Below are 21,795 nucleotides of genomic sequence, written 5' to 3' on the forward strand. Positions count from 1 at the left end.
TTTAACTAATGGTGATTGAACGGCCCTATGCTGCTTATTCCAGCTCAGAGAGTGCAGAATTTAAACTGTTTATTTGAAAGTAGTGTTATTTTTGCATCAAGAAAGGTTTGTGCATCCGACTGTGACTTTGTGTGTGGGTTTGAGGGTGTGAATGTGTGTGTATGTATGGGGTGTGTGTGCATGTGTGCGTGTTTGTGGCGAGGTGGGTTTTTTTTTTGCGCTCCGCGCGGGGAAGTGTTGGATGCCGTTTAACCCACCTACATTTGTAATAATTTAAACCTGGAAGAATCTGATTGGCGGAGATGTGCCTGGTGTATGCTTCATGCCCCATGAACTGCTTTCTAATTGCACTTGTGAAAAGTAAATGGCATCTCTGAGGGTTTGGGGCCGTGATCTGGTGCTGCGAAAAGTTTATTGTTTGGTTTGTGGAAGAGCACATTTTTACCTTCAATAAATTATAATGAAGAAAAGCGTTTTATTGAGTGTGTGTACTTTGATTAGAAACCTGGGCCAGGATTCACCGATCCGCGACGTTAAAACCACGGAATGCGACCGGGCGGAGAATAGGTTCCAACGCAAAATTCGCGGCGGGCGCCGATTTCACGCCAAATCGCGATTCTCCGTCACCTCGACAGCAGCGCCAATGCGGTGCGGGCCGCACATACTGTAAACACCGTTTGCATATCGATAGCGGGTCTGACCCGGTATTCTCCGCGATTCTCCTCCTCCTCCACCGATGGGTCGACTTCCCGACAGTGCGGATCACTTGTTTAATTCATTTAATTTTTAATATAATAATCTTTATTGTCACAAGTAGGCTGACATTAACACTGCAATGAAGTTACTGTGAAAAGCCCCCAGTCGCCACATTCCGGCGCCTGTTCGGGGACACAGAGGGAGAATTCAGAATGTCCAATTCACCTAACAAGCACGTCTTTCGGGACTTGTGGGAGGAAACCGGAGCACCCGGAGGAAACCCACGCAGACACTGGGAGAGCGTGTGCTTTTAAAAATTGTGAAACCAGTTGATGAAGGAGAGGAGGTAGGACACAGAGAGGAGCGACTGCAGGCTGCCGGGTCGGACACTGGCCAGGCGGGGGGCGGGGGGTAGTGATGGGGGAACATGCCGAGTGACCGGGGTCACTCCCCCCACCCCCCCACGGGACTAGGGTGGTGCCCAGGCACGGACTGACATCACTGACTTGCTGCGCACCCACTGACCAGTATTGGCCTGGGTGGCACGCATTGTCGGTACCACCTCCAGCCGCTGCACGGGGCTGGACTCCTCCAACTGCAGCTGCTGGATGCTCGCCGACAACCCCTCCTGTAGCCCCTGGCTCTGTGACTGCATCCCCACAATCGATGGGACTGTCTGTTCGAGGAGCCCAAAACCTGTCTGGACGGCAGCTGGTCCCTGGGGCTCTCCTGCCCTCTGACAGTCTGCCCCCTTGGGTGTTCCTACCTGCACCTGCTGTACCGGAGCAGCCGTGTGGTGCGCACCAGAGAGTGTCCCGGGAGCTTCTTCGTAAACATGCCCAACTGAGGTGAGGTGGAGGGTGTTGGCCATGGCTCTAATGGAAAATCACGGTCATCCTCTATCCGAGCTCCGGGGTGTCCTGCGTCTCGGGCGTGAGGGCTGCTTGGTGTCTCAGCTGCTCTCACGGTGGGGGTTTCGGCTGTGGCACTGGCTGGGGGGGCGGGGGGGGCGGGGGGGGCGTCGCCAGGTGGACCCGCCCCACCCCCAGCAGGTCCTGCAAGACACAAGACAAGATGGATGTTTAGCCCGGGGGGCATGGGTGGTTTGGGAATGGTGTGGGTCTGAGGGTGGTGTAGGGTGAGGGTGGTGTGGGGGTGAGGGTGGTGTGAGGGTGAGGGTGGTGTAAGGTGAGGGTGGTGTGGGGTGAGGGTGGTGTTGGGGGTGGGGGGTTGACACACGTGTCATGGGGAGCTGCAACTAAGCGGGGTCTCACTTCCTCACCCGCGGCCGAGCTCTGCCTCGGAGACCTCCGGTTCCTCCGGGCTCCTGACCACACACCTGGCCCTCTGCTCGGCCATGGTGAGGGGCCGCAAGTCCCTTTCCTGTCTTCTCCCGCTCCCAGAGGTCGCGCCATACAACATGGAACGCCCCCCTCCCCACCTCACCCCCGACTCCGGCGCAAGGCTGACAAAACCTCAGACCACAAGTGACCCACGCCGTTGAGATGTCGGCCCATCCGGGGCGGAGCATCAGGGGAGGGCCTTCAGGTGAGGTCCTGAGGCCGTTCCCAACAGCGTGCGGCCTACTCGCCGATGATGCTGTTTTGGAGGGGGTGGAGCATCCGAAAAACGGCGCTGCCCCCGATTTTAGTGTCAACAGGGATTCCCCGGCCAATCGCCGAATGCGATTTCGGCATCGACAATCGGAAGATCCAGCCCCTGGTCTCAGAAACGGAGAATCCCGCCGGATCTCTTTAATATCTCGTTGTGCTGAGCACTGAAGGAATGCAAGGTGCACCTCTTTACATAGATCATACAGTGCAGAAGGAGGTCATTCGGCCCATCGAGTCTGCACCGACCTACTTAAGCCCTCACTTCCACCCTATCCCCGTAACCCAATAACCCCTCCTAACCTTTTTTTGGTCACTAAGGGCAATGTAGCATGGCCAATCCACCTAACCTGCACGTCTATGGACTGTGGGAGGAAACCGGAGCACCCGGAGGAAATCCACGCAGACACGGGGAGAACGTGCAGACTCCACACAGACAGTGACCCAGCGGGGGATCGAACCTGGGACCCTGGCGCTGTGAAGCCACAGTGCTAGCCACTTGAGCTACCGTGATGCCCTAATTAGCCTAATATTCGTGAGCACTGGATGCCTTCTGGCCGCGAGCTTGGTATTTTATCTCAGTGAGCTGGGGGCACGTTGCGTTGTTGTTATCTTGGACGTTCCACGTTCAGGGGTAGCTGCCGCAAGGCAATGTCCCCGTCGCCGGTGGACCTTGACACCACTTCGGAGAACGTCGGCAGGCTTATTTCCATCTGGGGCCGGGTGATGTGCGTCTCTCCGAGAGCGCTCCAGACCACCGAGCCTTTCCTGGAGTGTTCCATCGGTCCTCCCGAGTCAGTCCACTCCCAGAAGCCCTGCCCAATCACGTGACTTATCCAAAGCCTCCCTTCACTTGCCTTTGGCGTGGTGTCGAATGTTGCAGCTGCCTCTCTACTGCCCTCTCTGTTGGGAAGGTGTAAGTAAAGTTCGCTCAGTAATGGCTGCCAGCTGAGCATGTTCTAGTCTTACTGGGTGTAATGCACAGTGGCCGGAATTATTCGGCCGTTGGGAATTCCTGTTACCGGCGGTGTGGGGTGGCTTCAATGGGAAATCCCATTGACAAGCAGTAGGAGTAGGGAATCTCGTCGCCAGCGAATGGAGCGTCGCCCGGAAACACGTGGCTGGGTGACCAGACAATATATGGTCCGGAGATATTCAGTATTATCGAAATAAAAACAAAAGCAAATTACTGTGGATGCTGGAATTGGAAACAAGAACAGAAATGCTGGAAAATCTGTGGAGGGAGAACAGGGCTAACATTTCGAGTCTGGATGGCTCTGACGAAGAATCACCCACACTCGAAGCGTGAACTCTGTTCTCCCTCCACAGCTGCTGTCAGACCCGCTGAGACTTTTCTTTAGCAGTTTCTGTTTTTGTTTTAGTATCACTGCTTTCCGTATCAGAAGGTTATGAGTTTGTGCCTCACACCAGAGACCTGAGCACAACATCCAGGCTGAAATTCCCCGTGGGGTAGTGCGGGGGTACCATCTTTCCCCTCGAGTGGCAAAGTTTCCCAAGATTCCGTGTACCAGGGACGTTCTCCCTGGCTTCCTGACCGGTAATTATCCCTCAATCAGGGCAGCATGGTGGCGCAGTAGTTAGCTCCGCAGCCTCACGGTGCCAAGGTCCCAGGTTCGATCCCGGCCCCGGATCACTGTCCGTGTGGAGTTTGCACATTCGCCCCGTGTTTGCGTGGGTTTCGCCCCCACAACCTAAAGATGTGCAGGTTAGGTGCATTGGCCACACTAAGTTGCTCCTTAATTGGAAAATATTAATTGTGTACTCTACATTTTGAAAAAAAAATTTCTCTATAAATTTAAAGTACCCAATTCATTTTTTCCAATTAAGGGGCAATTTAGCGTGGCCAATCCACCTAGCCTGCGCATCTTTGGGTTGTGGGGGCGAAACCCACGCAAACACGGGGAGAATGTGCAAACTCCACACGGACAGTGACCCAGAGCCGGGATCGAACTCGGGACCTCGGCGCCGTGAGGCTGCGGAGCTAACCACTGCGCCACCGTGCTGCCCCTCTAAATTTATATTTTTAAAAAATTATCCCTCAACCAATGTCACTAAACACAAACAGCAAATATGATCATTGCCACATTGCAGATCTGAAGAAATGACTTAGTGACTTGAAATGTTTACCCTTGTGACAAAATGGCCGACAGCCTGAAAAGCTAGGCCAGATGCAGAATTGGACAATCTAAATTGAACAGCAAGCAGGCCTGATGGGAATTCAGAAAGGCCAAGTAAACACAGGTCGAACAAGGGCAAGTCTGAACTTGTCCTATCAGCTGGGTCCCGAAGTACTCAAACTTGATCAAATAAAGGCATTATTTTGTGTCCTGACCAGTATTGGCCAGACTCAACGGCACCTCAGTTCCAGTATCAGTCAGACTCAATAGCACCTCTTTCCCTCTAAGGCAAGGGCAATGTACGCTCCGTGCACCTGAGGAATGACCCCCTGGGGGCTCTTGGCATCTTCCATATGTGGAATCAGAAATGGGGATGGGGGGGTATAAGATGAGACACATGGAAGCCACCTCGAGTGAAGACAGAACCCCAGTGAAGAGAAGACACAACGAAAGAGGGTGTGCGAGACCAACCTTCGCAAAGAAGACCCTACGTTCAGAGGCAAGGTGATCGACAGCTCAACAAAGAGTTGTACGCGGCGGGACAGCCTGGCCAAGCTCAGCTGCCGGGTGCGATCAGAGCCTCAGACAGACAGTACAATGTTGATTAGTTTGATTAAGGATTTAGAGTTTTGTGAATAGAGTTGGACCACCAATCCACACTTGTTGTTTGTTCATCTTGTGAGTAAGAGGACCTGGGTAAACAAATTTTAATATAAACTGGCCACAGCGTCCAACGTTTCGGACAACACCCTGTTCCCCTCTCCGCAGATGCTGCCTGACATGCTGAGTATTTTCGGCATTTTCTGTTTTTACTTAAAGATTTCATGGTAGCACAGTGGTTAGCACAGTGGCTTCACAGCACCAGGGTCCTGGGTTCGATTCCCGGCTTGGACCACTGTCTGTGCGGAATCTGCACGTTCTCCCCGTGTCTGCGTGGGTTTCCTCCGGGTGCTCCGGTTTCCTCCCAAAGTCCAAAGATGTGCAGGTTAGGTGGATTGGCCATGAAAAATTGCCCTTAGTGTCCAAAAACGGTTAGGTGGGGTTACGGGGATAGGGTATGGACTTAGGTAGGGTGCTCTTTCCAAGGGCCGGTGCAGACTCGATAGGCCGAATGGCCTCCTTCTGCACTGTAAATTCTATTTCAATTGTAAAGGGGACTGTCTGTGCATCTGGAACAGTTCATATTCCCACCATTCTTTGGTGTCCGTATGTATTGGAGTTAGAATTCCTACAAGAAGGAGGCCATTCGACCCATCGAGTCTGCACCAACCCTCCGAAAGCGCACCCTACCTAGGCCTGCTTCCCCGCCCTATCCCCATAATCGCACCTAATGTAGACATCTTTTGGACACAAAGGGGCAATTTAGCATGGACAATCCACCTAACCTGCACATCTTTGGACTGAGGGAGGAAACCCACGCAGAAACGGGGAGAACGTGCAAACTCCACACAGACAGTGACCCAAGGTCGTAATTGAACCCGGGTCCCTGGCACTGTGAGGCAGCAGAGCTAACCACTGCGCCACCGGGCTGCCCCTAATGTCCCCCATGTTACAAAGACAAAGCTACATCAGTCCTTCATTGGCTGTACAGTGCTTTGGAATGTCCCGAGAATGCATTCAATGCTAGCCTTTTCTTTCATTGCTCGAATAAGGGAGGGGACAATTCTCGCCACTCAAACACGGGTGTTTGTTTTCGCTGCTTCCTTGTGGTTAACAAGGTAGATTTATCAGAGGGAGTGTAGATACATCAAACACTGTCTGGAACAGTCAACAGGGGATCTCACTCACTGCCTCGGAATAGAGTTACAGATTCCTGGAGCTGGGTTATATGATGTTAATGACCGTGATAACATTTAAAAATAATTAACAACCATGCACGAGGGTTTATTTTAGGGTTGTTTTGAAAACGTCGCAGCATATGCTGAACAACATGAGCGACACAGGCTCAGTAAAAGTCATCTTCTAAATGTCCCATCAATGTGTTTCAGCACAGGGAACTCCCGGATGCAGTAATCAGATTGTGACCAGATAGTCGCATTTCGTGATGTTTGCTGAGGATGGTCTCGACACTGGGGAGAACTTCCTCTCTCTCTCTCTCACATTCGGCCCATTATGTCTGCACCGATCCTTTGAAAGGGCAGGCAAACTAGGTCCACTCCTCCACCCTATCTAACCCCCGCCTAACCCACACATCTTTTGCACACTAAGGGGCAATTTATCATGGCCAATCCCCCTAACCTGCACGTCTTTGGACTGTAGGAGGAAACCGGAGCACCCGGAGGAAACCCATGCAGAGGGAGAATATGCAAACTCCACACAGACAGTCGCCCCAAGGCCAGAATTGAACCCGGGTCTCTGGCACTGTGAGGCAACAGTGCTAACCACTGTGCCGTCCACTTCTGCAGCATTTGAATAAACTCTGGTTTCTACATTTGTTCCTCGTCTGTTCGTCAAACTGAGGGGAGTCAGTGCTGGGGCATTGGAATATGTTTTCACTTTCCAAACCTAGTCTAATGTCCTGCTCTGCCAGGACAGGAATTGCACAGGTTAAAGAAAGACTTGCCTTTATATCGTGCCTTTTCACACCTCTCAGAAGTATGTTACATGTTTACAAAGCATGTAGCTCACGGAGAGACCAGAGGGAAACCCCTTGCTGTGATTCTTGAGCACCATGAAAGGCTTATGGGAAATAAACAGATTTCTGGGTGAGAATGCACTGGGTGCAATCCAATACCCAGGCATTTAAAAAAAAAATTAAGAGTACCCAATTCATTTTTTCCAATTCAGGGGCAATTTAACGTGACCAATCCACCTAGCCTGCACATCTTTGGGTTGTGGGGGCGAAACCCACGCAGACACGGGGAGAATGTGCAAACTCCACACGGACAGTGACCCAAGACTGGGATCGAACCTGGGACCTCGGCGCCGTGAGGCAGCAATGCTAACCCACTATGCCACCGTGCTGCCCATATCTAGGCATTTATGATGATAATCTAGGGTTACGTACTGGCCATGAAAGTTGTAGAACTCTACTGCTCTTTCTAAAGGTGTCTTGGGGTCTTTTGCAACCACTTAAGATCCCTAGGTTTCAGGTAGGTGCGCGGTGAGAAATGGAGACAGTAAGGTTTGGTTTCTGTTGGAGAATCCTGAACAATAATGTTGGCTTCCATGTGCATCAGACACCCAACTGACCAAGTGTAAAATATGTGACTGTTCACTTGCAATGACACAGGGAAGGTTAATGAACCAGACTCGCGTTATTGGTACTGTTCTGGACCCTCCGGTTGTTCAAAAACAGGGGGTTCTGATGCTCCTATATATGCAGGAAGTACATCGATCCAGGATTATTGCATGATCGGCGATGGAAGTTAATGGACAGCCGCAGCGCTGTCGGGTGTGTGGTGATGTGCATCAATGTAAATGCATGTAGGCTAGCTAGACACTAGAGGGAGCACCAAAGACATCACACACACACACTCAACCAATAGATCAGGTAGATAGGACACGACCAATGGACATTCACGATACACACGGAGGTGACACGACCACAGGAGGGCATTACACCAACCCATATGTAAAGGACACCGCACACATGATCTGCCTCTTTCCAGTGGAGACAGTCAGTGAGTACAGAGACAGGGTTGATTCAATATTACACCCACCACGTGGATTGCAGCAACTGGTTAGTCAGTCTGGGTAGCTATAGTAGGATTAGCAGTAGTGTCGAACCCGAGTAATAGAAGTGTAAATAGTTAATAAACGTGTTGAAGTTATCTCCACGTCTGAACCTTCCTTTGTCAAGTGCACCACAAGGGAGCTGCTTATGTTACACCTACAACATAACAAATCATGGTACCAGGACTGAACTGTTTCAATCCACATAGCCATACCTCAGCGTACAGTGACAACCAGCAACAATACCCAGGCAAGATGTTCGAGATCCGGGTTCCGCAGCAGCTCCAGTGCCACGGCGATCTCCGCGAAAACTGGCGGGTATTCCGGCACATGTTTGAAATCTTCCTGGTGGCAGCCGAACTAGAAGAAGTGTCCGAAGCTGAAAAGATAGAGCTTCTCCTCACCATCGCCGGTGCCAGAGAAGAAGAAATCTTTTAAAAATTCAAGTTCTCCAAGAGGCAAAACAGGAGCGACTTCCAGGCAGTCCTGGACAAATTCGGCAAATACTGTGAGGAAAACACACTCCAACCAGCAAAAAAGGTAAGAGAAGCGCCAGTACTCACCTCAAGAAATCCCGGAGCAGAGAACAATTTTGATCGGCGGCCATCTTTCTAAAGAGACTGCGCTTGCGCAGTTGCGTGAGAAGCGCACAGAACGGGAACGTCCGTTTGCGCATGCGCGAGAACCCGCGCATGTGCAATCACAAAAAAGGCCCAAAGCAAAGGAACCGCGATCTGCGCATGCGCAATCGCTTCCTACGCACTACGTCACATGCATCATGACGTCAGAGGCCCTGGACCACGCCCATTTAAAGGGGAAATGTCCCAAATCAAAGAAAAAATATTTCAAAGCCGGACAACAACCTTCCTTCACCCGGAATGACAGCACAATGCCTCAAATTGAACCAGGAAATGGAATTAACCTCTGATGAACCCTGCAACCAGCAGTTACCTACGCCCAGACCGATGATTCCGACCTTGAATACTTCGATACCGACCTTTACATTTTCTCTGGACCTCGCGAGCCCAATGCCAACTCCGACGCAAACAGTGATGATATGGTCCTAGAAGACAATGACACAGACAAACCTTTCACCTTGGGAGGCTACCCCTACACCAAATCCGAACCGCAACGAGACGTGTTGCACATTGACGACCCCGACGACGAATTCTTTGGATTTAGGATCTTCAGCCCAGCAGATATGACATCCCAACTCGTGAGTGCAGGATGATGCTGCAGCCTGAAACCAAGAGACAGAGAGCGGTACAATCCCACAGAGAGCGACCTGCTGCCACACAGAGCGTGGTCCACGCACCGCTCAGGGTTCCCGACTCTACGAAAGAAGACACGCAAGACTCCACACCGCAGTCCTTGCAGGAACAAAAAGTGACTCCAGTGTCACAAGCCTCCACAGCGAGCTCGTGGACAGACTCCACGATAGAAGAAACGCAAGACTCCAGAGCGCAGTCCTTGCACACACAAGACGTGACTCCAGTGTCACAAACCTCCGCAGCGAGCTCGTGGACAGCCTCCACAATAGAAGCAACGCAAGACTCCGACGCGCAGTCATTGCAGGAACAAGACCATGAGGGTCTAGCAACCTCCTCTGACCAACTAGCGGCAGACGATGCAATTCTGCCATGCTCAAGTAAACAGCAAGAAGACTATGACAGTCTACCATTCTCCAGTGCATAGCAGGATGACCATGACGGTCCATCATGCTACAGTGAAGAACAAAGCGACGATGACAGTCCAAGCCCAAATGAAGGACAACAGCAAGACAATGACAGTCCACCCACATTGTTTGCACCATCAGATGAAGACTCTGACAATTTACCCAACCCAAGTGAACAAGCAGCTACTGAGGATCTAACCACGGTATGTGAGACGAGTGACGACAGCATCCCACTTCCCATGCAAGATGTGCAAAGTGACAGACCTCAGCTAGTGTGTACAGAGGTACTCGACGATCACTGTGAGACCACTGGTGACTCCGATGACATCACGATACATCCACCCTCATTCGCTCGAACCTCTCCACAAGTCATAGATCATATCATAGAATTTACAGTGCAGAAGGAGGCCATTCGGCCCATCGAGTCTGCATCGGCTCTTGGAAAGAGCACCCTACCCAAGGTCAACACCTCCACCCTATCCCCATAACCCAATAACCTAACCCAACACTAAGGGCAATTTTGGACACTAAGGGCAATTTATCATGGCCAATCCACCTAACCTGCACATCTTTGGACTGTGGGAGGAAACCGGAGCACCCGGAGGAAACCCACGCACACACGGGGAGGATGTGCAGACTCCGCACAGACAGTGACCCAAGCCGGAATCGAACATGGGACCCTGGAGCTGTGAAGCAATTGTGCTAACCACTATGCTACCGTGCTGCCCAAGTCAATGCATTCCTGCTCCAGACATGCAGCTTCAAGAAATCTCAGCTGACTCCAGTGAACCTGCTAAGACTCCGGACGGGGAGCATCAACAAACCAACACTGACTCAGTTAAAACAGACCAGACTGCAGATGGGGAGCAACCAAACGCCGACTCTGATTCACGTAAGCCGGACTTTACTCCAGACAGGGAGTGCCGCAACCTCAGTGACGGCACGCTCATGGTGACAGCAGATGCCACAATGACAGGAGATGGATCACTTAACAATTACACTGGATCAGTAATAACAAGCAGTGGCTACAGTCCAAGAGGAATACACCAATATTCACCACAGCTATATCCACACATTTTTTCCACGCCAGCAGTGCAGCCAATGACAGCTTATGCTGGAGATACCCAGTATTCAGGCATGCTGCAGCCAGCAGTCTATGCAGCATATTCTCAAACAGGCCAGCACTACGGATTGCCCACTAATGGAATCAAGACCGAAGGAGGACTCCCGCAAGCGCAATCTGCACTACATTCTGGATGCCTTAGTTACAGCCCAGGATTTGCTGCAGCCCAGCCTGGCCAGACGGCATATTCCGATCAGATGCAAGGTTCTAGTTTCACACCATCACCAGGTATTTATGTGAGCAGCAATTCTGTTTCCAATTCGACAAGCTTCAACGGTTCTCAGCAGGATCACCCTTCCTGCACAGCACGTGGCCAGAACCGGTATGTACAGTCTTATCCAACTTCAACATATGGCACATACATGGCCTCGAATGATACTGTTGATGGTACCTCTTCAACGTCAACACCTTATCAGCTACAAGATGCCATCCGACAGCACCATCACAAATATCGAAAAAGAAAGGGACTCCAAATCAGACAGCAAAGTGGTTTGACCACTTCTTGGTTCCTGTGACACAGGGACGTTGATGGCGTTCATAACCAAGAGAGACATTTGACCATGATGATTGATGGTTTTTAGACTCACACAAATGATTTGGACTTATTGTTTAATCGCTGTTCCCATGACTTGTATATTACCTTACCTTATCAACCTGTTTGTTGTTCAATTTTCTTAGAGTGTACAGAAAATATGAACATATAAAAAAGGGGGAATGTGGTGATGTGCATCAATGTAAATGCATGTAGGCTAGCTAGACACTAGAGGGAGCATTAAAGACATCACACACACACACTCAACCAATAGATCAGGTAGATAGGACACGACCAATGGACATTCACGATACACACGGAGGGGACACGACCACAGGGGGGGCATTATACCAACCCATATATAAAGGACATCACACACATGATCTGCCTCTTTCCAGTGGAGACATTCAGTGAGTACAGAGACAGGGTTGATTCAATATTACACCCACCACGTGGATTGCAGCAACTGGTTAGTCAGTCTGGGTAGCTATAGTAGGATTAGCAGTAGTGTCGAACCCGAGTAATAGAAGTGTAAAAAGTTTAATAAACGTGTTGAAGTTATCTCCACGTCTGGACCTTCCTTTGTCAAGTGCACCACAAGGAAGCCGCTTATGTTACACCTACAACGTAACAAATCAAGATGGGCAGATACTCAACTTTATTTCAATGCGTATAAACTGAGGAGAGATATCCCGAACCAGGCTGGCATTCCCTGGGATCGAGGTGGTTTCGGAGTGATTGGAATGAGGATTTTCTTTTAGGATTTTGAAAGGGATTGATGGTGTAGATGGAGGGGGACTTTCTACCCCCCTCCCCCCCCCCGCCCCCTCTCTGGGGATGGGGTGGGGGTGGTTGGGACAAGGGAACATGAACCTGAAAATCAGAGCCAGGCCCTTTCGGCGAGAAGTTAGGACAGGCGTCTTCACACAAAAGGTGGTTGAGGTTTGGGAGCCCCGCTCAGTAAAGGCAGTGGATGCTCGCTCAAACAACCATTTTAATCCCAGATTTTTGCTTTCTCAGGGTACAACGGATGGAGTTAGGATACAGATCAGCAATGATCTCGTTGGATGGTAGGAGGAGCCCTGGGGCCTGACGGGCCACCTCCCAAGAGGAAAGTGGGCATTATACACAGTAGCCATGCTGCGAGTCAATGCAGTGTTCCATCCACCAGATTAAACTATTGGGCTGAGTCTTACCAGGCCTGGGATGGTGGACCTTGAGGCAGCGGGGCCGAGGCTGTGGAAGTAGCAGGGGGTCCACATAGAGGTGGCTCGCCAATGCATTACCACTGTTGGGAGCTTTCCCAAGGGCAGGCAGGAACTTGGATCAACGGGGACAACCAACTGACATAAATGAGGCGCCAATGATGTGTGATTTTACATTTCGGCAACCGTAGACCCTCACCAACCAGAGATGGAGGTTCAATCTCCTGAAATGCGGGGCGGGGGGGGGGGGGGGGACTGTGGGCAGAAAGACAAGCCTCCACAGTCTGAATAAGCCATCCAGAGAGACTTCCGCCTCTACTCTGAGGCGTCTACAAAACAAACTTCATTGCCTTTTTAAAAGCTATATTAAAACATGGTAAACAGAGGCACACTAAAATACTGCAGGATTGGTGCTAGATTTATCAGAGTTATTTCACTCGTAGTAACCAAGGTGCAGTAGGTTCCTCTGATTGGCCATGATCGATGTGTGGGCCAACGCGGCAGGGTGGGGGAGTGGGCCTAGGTAGCGTGCTCTTTCGGCGGGTTGGCGCAGAGCCGATAGGCCAAATGGCCTCCTTCTTCACTAGAGATTCTACGGATTATGATATTTAATTTTATCACCTGCAAGGGTGACTCCATTTTGACATCACCTACCCACCTCAGCAACAGCCACCGAAGCTGTTCCTGCTCCGATTGGACCCGCGGCATTCCGGGACCGACCGCGGAACGCCCTGAAAGGGGCAGCGAACTCGGAGGTGGCTGGTCGGCCGGCTACCTCCGGGAATATTGCTGTGAAGTTCACACTCCCGGCCCGTACGAGCTGGGGAACCCACATCGGAGGCCGGGAGCTGGCAGGAAAATCCAGCCCAATGCCTCAGCGAGGTTGAGGAATTCTCAGTCTTTTTGACAGAGGAGGTAAAAGAGTTAATCAAAAACAAACTGATCTTGAATTTAGGTGGGGGAAAAACCCCCTCTTTAGCGCAGAGCGTTTTGAGAAGATGGAGGGTACTCGCCGCAAGTGTGGTATCCTTATTGGGCTGGTGGAATACAAGACGAAAGGTGAAAGGTTATCGGGGGTACGGTGAGGTCAGCCGTTGAACGGCGGAGCAGGATCGAACGGCCAAGCGGCCTACTGAGCCTAACTTCTAATGTAATAATGATTGTAATCCAAATTTCAGCAAGGTGCAAATTCTGCTCTACCTCTCACAATCACTTGAGACGCTTCAGCAAGGAAGAACAACACTTTTCATTCCTTATTGGGGTGTGAATCATCCCAAAATCACCCTTGAATGAAATTCCCCAGTCCATGTGGCGCAAGTACACTGTCACGGTTTCGTACAGCTGAGTGACTTCCTCGGCCATTACAACTTTCTATGTGTGTTTCCATAGTTATAACTCTTGGGGCTAAAAGGGACCAAGGGAAATGGGGGGAAGGCGGGATCAGGGTATTGAACTTGATGATCAGCCATGATCATAATGAATGGCGGAGCAGGCTCGAAGGGCCGAATGGCCTCCTCCTGCTTCTATTTTCTTTTCTATGTATTTCAGAGGGCAGGTAAGTCATGGAGTGGTCGAGTTTTTACAGCACAGAAAAGCCCTTGGGCCATCGTGTCAATGCCGGCCATCAAACACCTATCTATTCGAATCCCATTTTCCAGTACTCGGTCCGTAGCCTTCTGTACTTTGACATTTCAAATGCTAATCTAAATACTTCTTAAATGTTGTGAGGGTTCCCGCCTCCGCCCCCTTTCAGGCAGCGAGTTCCAGATTCCCATCACTCTCTGTGTGAAAATCCTCAAATCCCCTCTGGACGTCCTGCCCTTAACTTAAGTCTATGCCCCCCCCCCTCCCCCCCCCCCCCCAATTATTGACTCCTCCACTGAGGGAAAAAGATCCTTCCTATCCAGCCTATCTGTGGTGGTATGTATTAGGGGTAATACGGTACACCAGGATGCCGAGGGGCTATTGGCGGACAGATACTGGGTCCTGATTGGATCTGCCGCCTACTGGGCTCCACCCAGAAAGGCGGGGTATAAGAACCCAGGTTCTCCCAGCAGCCGCATTCTGTAACTGAGCTGCTGGGGAACAAGTCTGCTCAATAAAGCCTCGATTGAGTTCTCTACGTCTCGCCTCGTGTGTTACCGATGGTGCCACACTATGCCCCTCATAATGTTATACACCTCGACCAGGTTACCCCTCAGCCCCCTCTGCCCCAGAGCAAACAACCCCAGCCTATCCAGTCTCTCTTGATAACTGAACTGGGTGGATAGCAACAAGCTTTTTCCAAGAGTGGGGGTGTCAATTACAAGGGGGTCACGATTTCAAGGTGAGAGGGGGAAAGTTTAAGGGAGATGTGCGTGGAAAGTTCTTTACGCAGAGGGTGGTGGGTGCCTGGAACGCTTTGCCAGCGGAGGTGGTAGAGAGGCGGGCACGATAGCATGTAAGATGCATCTAGACAGATATGTGAACGGGCGGGGAACAGAGGGAAGTAGATCCTTGGAAAATAGAAGACAGGTTTAGATAAAAGGTCTGGAACGGCGCAGGCTGGGAGGGCCGAAGGGCCTGTTCCTGGGCTGTAATTTTCTTTGTTCTTTGAATCGATCCAGCCCAGGTGAATCCTGGCGAATCACCTCTGCACCCTCTCTCGCACAATCATTTCCTTCCTACAGTGTGGCGGCCAGAGCTGCACACATCTGGAGTCTCACCAGTGTTTTATACAGCTCCATCATAACCTCCCTGCTCTTATACTTTGTCGACGAAAGGCAATAATCGCATTCTCTGGGTGCTGGATCTGGTATAAGGGTGGCACATTTCCTTCCCTGAAGGGCACGAGCAAGCCAGACAGGTATTTGTTTTCAGTAGTCGAATTGTTTCATGATTATTGTTAACATTGTATTCCAGCCCTATTTAATTCATTGAATTTGAGTTTCCCCAGATGCTGAGGTGAGTTTTGGACACGTGTCTGCAGAGCATTAATCTGGGCCACTAGATGACATTATCACTATGCCAGTGTCCCGCTCAGCCGGTTACATGGCGAGAGCACGGAGATTGGAGTGAAGAGATACAGTTTCACGAGCAACGCAATGGCAGAACTGACTCCAGGGATTGGCAGGGGAACAGTTCCTTTGTTCATACACTGACAGGAAGAGCAGTCACAGAATCGTCATGTTCATTGGCATTAAATACAGACAGAAATGTGGTGGGGGTGCCTTGCAGGTCAGGCTGCATCTTTCCAGCAAGAAACAGAGTGAACAGGGGCAATTTTAACTCATTCAAAGCCCATTGATTCCACTTGCACAAAGTTAAAATCAGAGCTTAATAATAATTATCTTTAATAATCTTTATTGGGCAGCAGGGTGGCGCAGTGGGTTAGCCCTGCTGCCTCACGGCGCCGAGGTCCCAGGTTCGATCCCGGCTCTGGGTCACTGTCCGTGTGGAGTTTGCGCATTCTCCCCGTGTTTGCGTGGGTTTCGCCCCCACAACCCAAAGATGTGCAGGGTAGGTGGATTGGCCACGCGAAATTGCCCCTTAATTGGAAAAAATAAATTGGGTACTCTAAATTTAAAAAACAATAATAATAATCTTTATCGTCACAAGTCGGCTTACATTAACACTGCAATGAAGTTACTGTGAAAATCCCCTAGTTGCCACATTCCAGCGCCTGTTCGGGTACACAGAGGGAGAATTCAGAATGTCCAATTCACCTAATAACACGTCTTTCGGGACTTGTGGGAGGAAACTGGAGCACCCGGAGGAAACCCACGCAGACACGGGGATGCCGCACAGACAGCGACCCAAGCCGGGAATCGATCCTGGGACCCTGGCGCTGTGAAGCAACTGTGCTAACCACTGTGCTGCCGTGCTGCCCATGAGCTGTTGACATCTCAGATTTCCGTCAGGGACAGTGGAGATTTAAGAGTTCATAATCAAGTTAAATCCCGTCATTACTTCCAGACATTGACCTGATTCTGATTTTCCCGCCACAGAAGCTGCCAGACTTTGTGGGTGGGATTCTCCGTCAGCCAACACCGGAATCGGGGCTTGCGATCGGGCGGAGAATAACGCCCGACGGCAAACCCGCGGCAGGCGCCAAACCGCGATGCTCCGTCACCTCGAAAACGGCGTCAATGCGAAGCACACAGCGCAGACTTTAAACCCCATTCGCATATCATTGGTGGGCCCACCCACGATTGTCCGCCTCCGATGGGCCGAGTTGCGCGGTCCGCGTGTGCTCTCACAACTCCTGAACCTGGCGTGGTGGCTGCTGAGAGAGAGAGGGCGTAAGGACAGTGTCCAACACCCCATACTCGGCCGACAGTCGTGCCGCTGGCTGGGGGTCTTCTGCCAGTGCTGGGGGGTGGCCAGGAGGTGGGCTGTGGGGTCGGGGTGGACGTCTAGGCAACATCATTACCGCAGCCGGCAAGGCAGCCATGCAGCTGCGCGTATCGCTGACAGCCCGCTTTAAACCTGGGCCGCATAGGTGACCCCTCCAGGGGGCAGTCTCTCTGGCCCCAGCGCTCCAGCACAACCTGCCCCATCGTTTCGCCCCCGATCAGTGTGTGTGAGTGCGGAGTGTACTGTTTATGTGGCTGCAGCTTGTCAGCTCTGCAAGTGTCCGTCATGGACCTGGCGAATCCCGCACCGTTTTTCATGGCATTTGATGGTGTTCCATGTGGCACCGGTGCTAGCCCCTGACCGGTAGTGGAATCGGTACAGGTGCGGCACGATTTTCCTGTCGTAAAGGTCCACGGATTCTCCGTTGGCGCCAACAATTAGTCGCAGAAACGGAGAATCCAGCCCTGTGAGCTTCCTGTATTTTCAGATTTCATTTCCGCAGCATTTTACTTATAGCTGGAGGAAGGGAGAGAGAGGGAGAGAAAGAGGGAGAGAGTTTTCGAAAGGTAAACACCAGAAATGCTGCAAACATCTGCAAGGGGCGGTTTGGCCAATGTTACAAGCATTGACTATCAGGCCATGCAGCAGCCCATTCTCCCCATCCTCTTGTGAACCACGATGATGCCTTTCGGCCAATTGCGTTGGCATCCAGAATGGAAAGTAAAAATTAGACCTGTCCGATTCGCACACGCTCAGCCCAAGTGTGTCACAATGAGTTTTGAGAAGGTCACAATGAGCCAGAGTGTGTCACAGTGAGTTCTGAGTGTATAACCATGAGTCTGAGTGTGTCACAGTGAGTTCAGAGTGTGTCACAGTGAGTTCTGAGTGTATAACCATGGGTCTGCATGTGTCACAGTGAGTTCAGAGTGTTTCACAGTGATTCTAAGTGTGTAACCATGGGCCTGAGTGTGTCACAGTGAGATTGAAGGTATCACAGTGAGCCCACGTGTGCCATAGAGAGCTCTGAGTTTGTCACAGTGAGTTATGAACGTCTCATAATGAGCTGAGTGGGTCAGAGTTCTGAGCGAGTCACTGAGTTCTGAGTACGTCACAGTGAGCCTGAGAGTGCCATAGTGAGTTCTGAGTGTGTCACAGTGAGTTCTGAGTGTGTCACAGTGACTTCCCAGTCTTGCACAGTGATTCGTGTGTGTGTCACAGTGAGTCAGTGTGTCACAGTGTGTCCGGGTGTGTCACAGTGAGTCTGGGTATGTCACAGTGAGTCCGCATGCCATAGTGAGTTTTGAGTGTGCCACAGTGAGTTCCGAGTGTGTCATAGACAGTTCAGAGTGTATAGTGTTCATGTGTCACAGTAAGTCTGTGTGTCGCAATGAGTTCTGAGTGTGTCACAGTGAGTCTGAGTGTGCCACAGTGAGTCTGAGAGTGTCACAATGAGTTTGAGTGTGTCACTATGATTTCCAAGTGTGTAACAGTGAGTCCAGGTGTGTCGCAGTGAGTTTGAGTGTGTCACAGTGAGTTCAGAGTGTCTCATAGTGAGTCATGAGTGTGTCACAGTGGACTTCCGGTGACGGCGGGCGGGAGGCGGCCGCACAATGGAGGGCTCCCGTTCGGGAACGGCATTTTTGGGGCTTTAAGCCCGGTCCCAGGGTCCACGGAGGCGGCAGAAGCAGGGAGAAGGCACGGAGGAGGCACAGTGAAGACACAGGAGGAAAAAAAACCCAAAGAAAAATGTCGAGGGTGAGCAAGAAAATGGCCGAAAAAAAAACAGCTGAAGGTCCGTCGCCGAGTGGAAAGGTCACCGCGGGGTCACCAAGGAAAATGGAGGCTGGAGCACTAGGGGAGGCCGCACTGCTTACGGCTGAAGAAATAACTAAGGTGATGGCTGCGGAATTTGAAAAGCAGTTGGCGCAGATTGCGAAATGCATGGAGACGGTGAGGAAGGAGATGAGGGAGATTTTGAGTGCGCTGGTGGAGGAGGAGATTTCCCCGGTGACGAAGGCGGTGGCGAGCGCGGTGGCGGAGGTGCGAGAACAAGGGGAGGCACTGAAGGAAGTGGAGGAGACGTTATTGCAGCACGGTGATCAACTTGCCTCGATGGGGAAGGAGATGCGGAAGGTGATGGACACTAACAAGGATCTGTGAGGAAAAATGGAAGACCTGGAAAACAGATCCAGGCGACAGAATTTGAGGATTGTGGGGCTGCCCGAAGGAGTTGAAGGACCGAAGCCGACTGAGTATTTTGCCGCGCAAAACTATTGGGGGAGGGGGAGAATCCCTCCCGATATGAACTGGATCGGGCTCATCGGTCGTGGAGGCCTATACCAAAGGCGAGTGAGCCGCCAAGGGTAGTGACTCTGTGCTTCCGTAGGTACAGTGTGAAGGAGAAGGTCCTGAGCTGGGCCAAGCAGAAGCGGGTGGTGCAGTGGGCTGGAGCTGGTACCCATGTATAACAGGACTTTACGGTGGAGCTGGCAAGGAGGCGGGCTGCCTTCAACCGGGTGAAGAGGGCACTGTACATTAGCAAGGTGCGGTGCAGCATTGTATATCCAGCGAAGCTGAGGGTGACTTACAAGCTCAGGGACTTTTATTTTGGAACGGCGGAAGCAGCGGAGGAGTTTGCGAAAGCAGAAGGACTGTGGCAGAACTGACAAATTGAGGAATGGCCATGTGCCGATGTAACCTCATGACTGTATTTTCTTCTTTTTTGTATCACTGCGTGCGGGTGTAGGGGCTAAAGGAGCCAATGTTGTATATATTTGGACAAGGGAAGGGACGGGACTTTCACTCGAAATGAGAGTTCTTTGGGGTGTAGGTGGATATGCGGGGTTTGTGTGCTAAAAAGGGATCTTTGGGCTTTCCTAGGGCCGGGCAAGTGGGAAAGGGACCCGGGCGGGGGCCTCCACGCTGGCCGGTTTAAGCCGGCCAGTGAACGGGAGTGAGGTGGGGGGAGGGGCTGCGGCCATCGGAGCCTGGCAGAACAGGGTCCGAGTGGTCTAGCCGGGGTGGAAAGTTGGGGGGAAAGGAACCAAGGTTGGGAGGAGGAGTTTTACAAGAGGCAGTGGACGGGAGGAGCTGGAGACCTGGGAGGGGGGGGGGGGGGGTGGTGGGGAGCTGTGTAAGATTAAGGGTGACTACGGGTAATCCCTGATTCCTTTTTGTCATTTGTTTATGTAAACATGCGGGTTGAGGTTTGGGGGTTGGTGGGCGGATGGGATCGGTGTTATTATGGGGACTGACATATCTTGCTGATTATTGTTTATTGTTGATGGATGTAAATGTGGGAGAAAATGTGAAAAAGAATTAAAAAAAAATTTTTTTTTAAAGAAAGAAAATGAGTGTGTCACAGTGTGTTTGAGTATGTCACAGTGAGCCCAGGGGTGTCACAATGGGTCCGCCTGTGTCACAGTGAGTTCCAAGTGTGCCACAGTTGGACCGGATTAGCCCAGTGGTCTAGACAGCTGGTTTGTGATGCAGAACAAGGCCAGCAGCGTGGGTTCAATTCCCATACCAGCTTACCCGAACAGGCGCCGGAATGTGGCGACTAGGAGTTTTCGCGGTAACGTCATACTTGTGACAATAAAAGATTGTTATTATTATTACAGTGAGTTATGAGTATGTCACAGCGAGTTGAATGTGTAGTGTCCGTGTGTCACAGTAAGTGTCACAGTGAGTTCTGAGTGTGTCACAGTGAGTCCATGAGTGTTACAGTGAGTCTGAGAGTTTCACAGTGAGTTCCAAGTGTGTTACAGTGAGCCTGAGTATGTCACAGTGAGCCCGGGTGTGTCACAGTGAGTCCGCATGTGTCACAGTTAGTTCAGAGTCTGTCATAGTGAGTTACGAGTGTGTCACAGTGAGCCTGAATGTGTATCATTGAGTTTCAAGTGTGTCACCATGATTTCCAAGTGTGTTACAGTGAGTCCAAGTGAGTCACAGTGAGTTCCAAGAGTGTCACAGTGAGTCACAGTGTGTCACAGTGAGTTCTGAGTGTGTCATAGTGAGCTATGAGTGTACCACAGTGAATCTGAGTATTTCACAGTGAGCCTGGGGATGACACAGTGAGTTCCAAGTGTGGAACAGTGAGTTCTGAGTGTGTCATAGTGAGCTATGTGTGCCACACTGAATCCGAGTATGTCATAGTGAGCCCGGGGATGTCACAGTGATTTCCAGGTGTGGCACAGTGAGTTATGAGTGTGTCACAGTGAGTTCTGAGTGTGTCATAGTAAGCTATGAGTGTGTCACAATGAATCCGAGTATGTCACAGTGAGCCTGGGGATGTCACAGTTCTGAGTGTGGCACAGTGAGTTCTGAGTGTGCCATAGTGAGTTACAAGTGTCACAGTGAGTGTGAGTGTATCACAGTGAGTTACAAGTGGGTCATAGTAAGTTATGGGTATGTCACAGTGAGTTCGAGTATGTCACAGAGAGCCCAGGTGTGTCACAGTGAGTCCGAAGTGTCAGTTAGTTCATTGTCTGTCATAGTGAGTTCCGAGTGTGTCACAGTGAGCCTGAGTATGTCTCATTGAGTCTGTGTGTGTCACAGTGAGTTCTGAGTGTGTCACAGTGAGTCCAAGTGTGTCTCATTGAGTCTGTTTGTCACAGTGAGTTACAAGTGTGTCACAGCGAGACTCAGTGTGTCACAATGAATTCAAGTATGTCACCATGATTTCCAAGTGTGTTACAGTGAGTCCAAGTGTGTTGCAGTGTGTCCAAGTGTGTCACAGTGAGTCTGAGTGTGTCACAGTGAGATCTGACTGTATCATAGTGAGTTATGAGTGTGTCACAATGAGTC

Source organism: Scyliorhinus torazame, chromosome 1 (assembly GCF_047496885.1).
Source record: "Scyliorhinus torazame isolate Kashiwa2021f chromosome 1, sScyTor2.1, whole genome shotgun sequence".
Classification (NCBI taxonomy): Eukaryota; Metazoa; Chordata; class Chondrichthyes; order Carcharhiniformes; family Scyliorhinidae; genus Scyliorhinus; species Scyliorhinus torazame.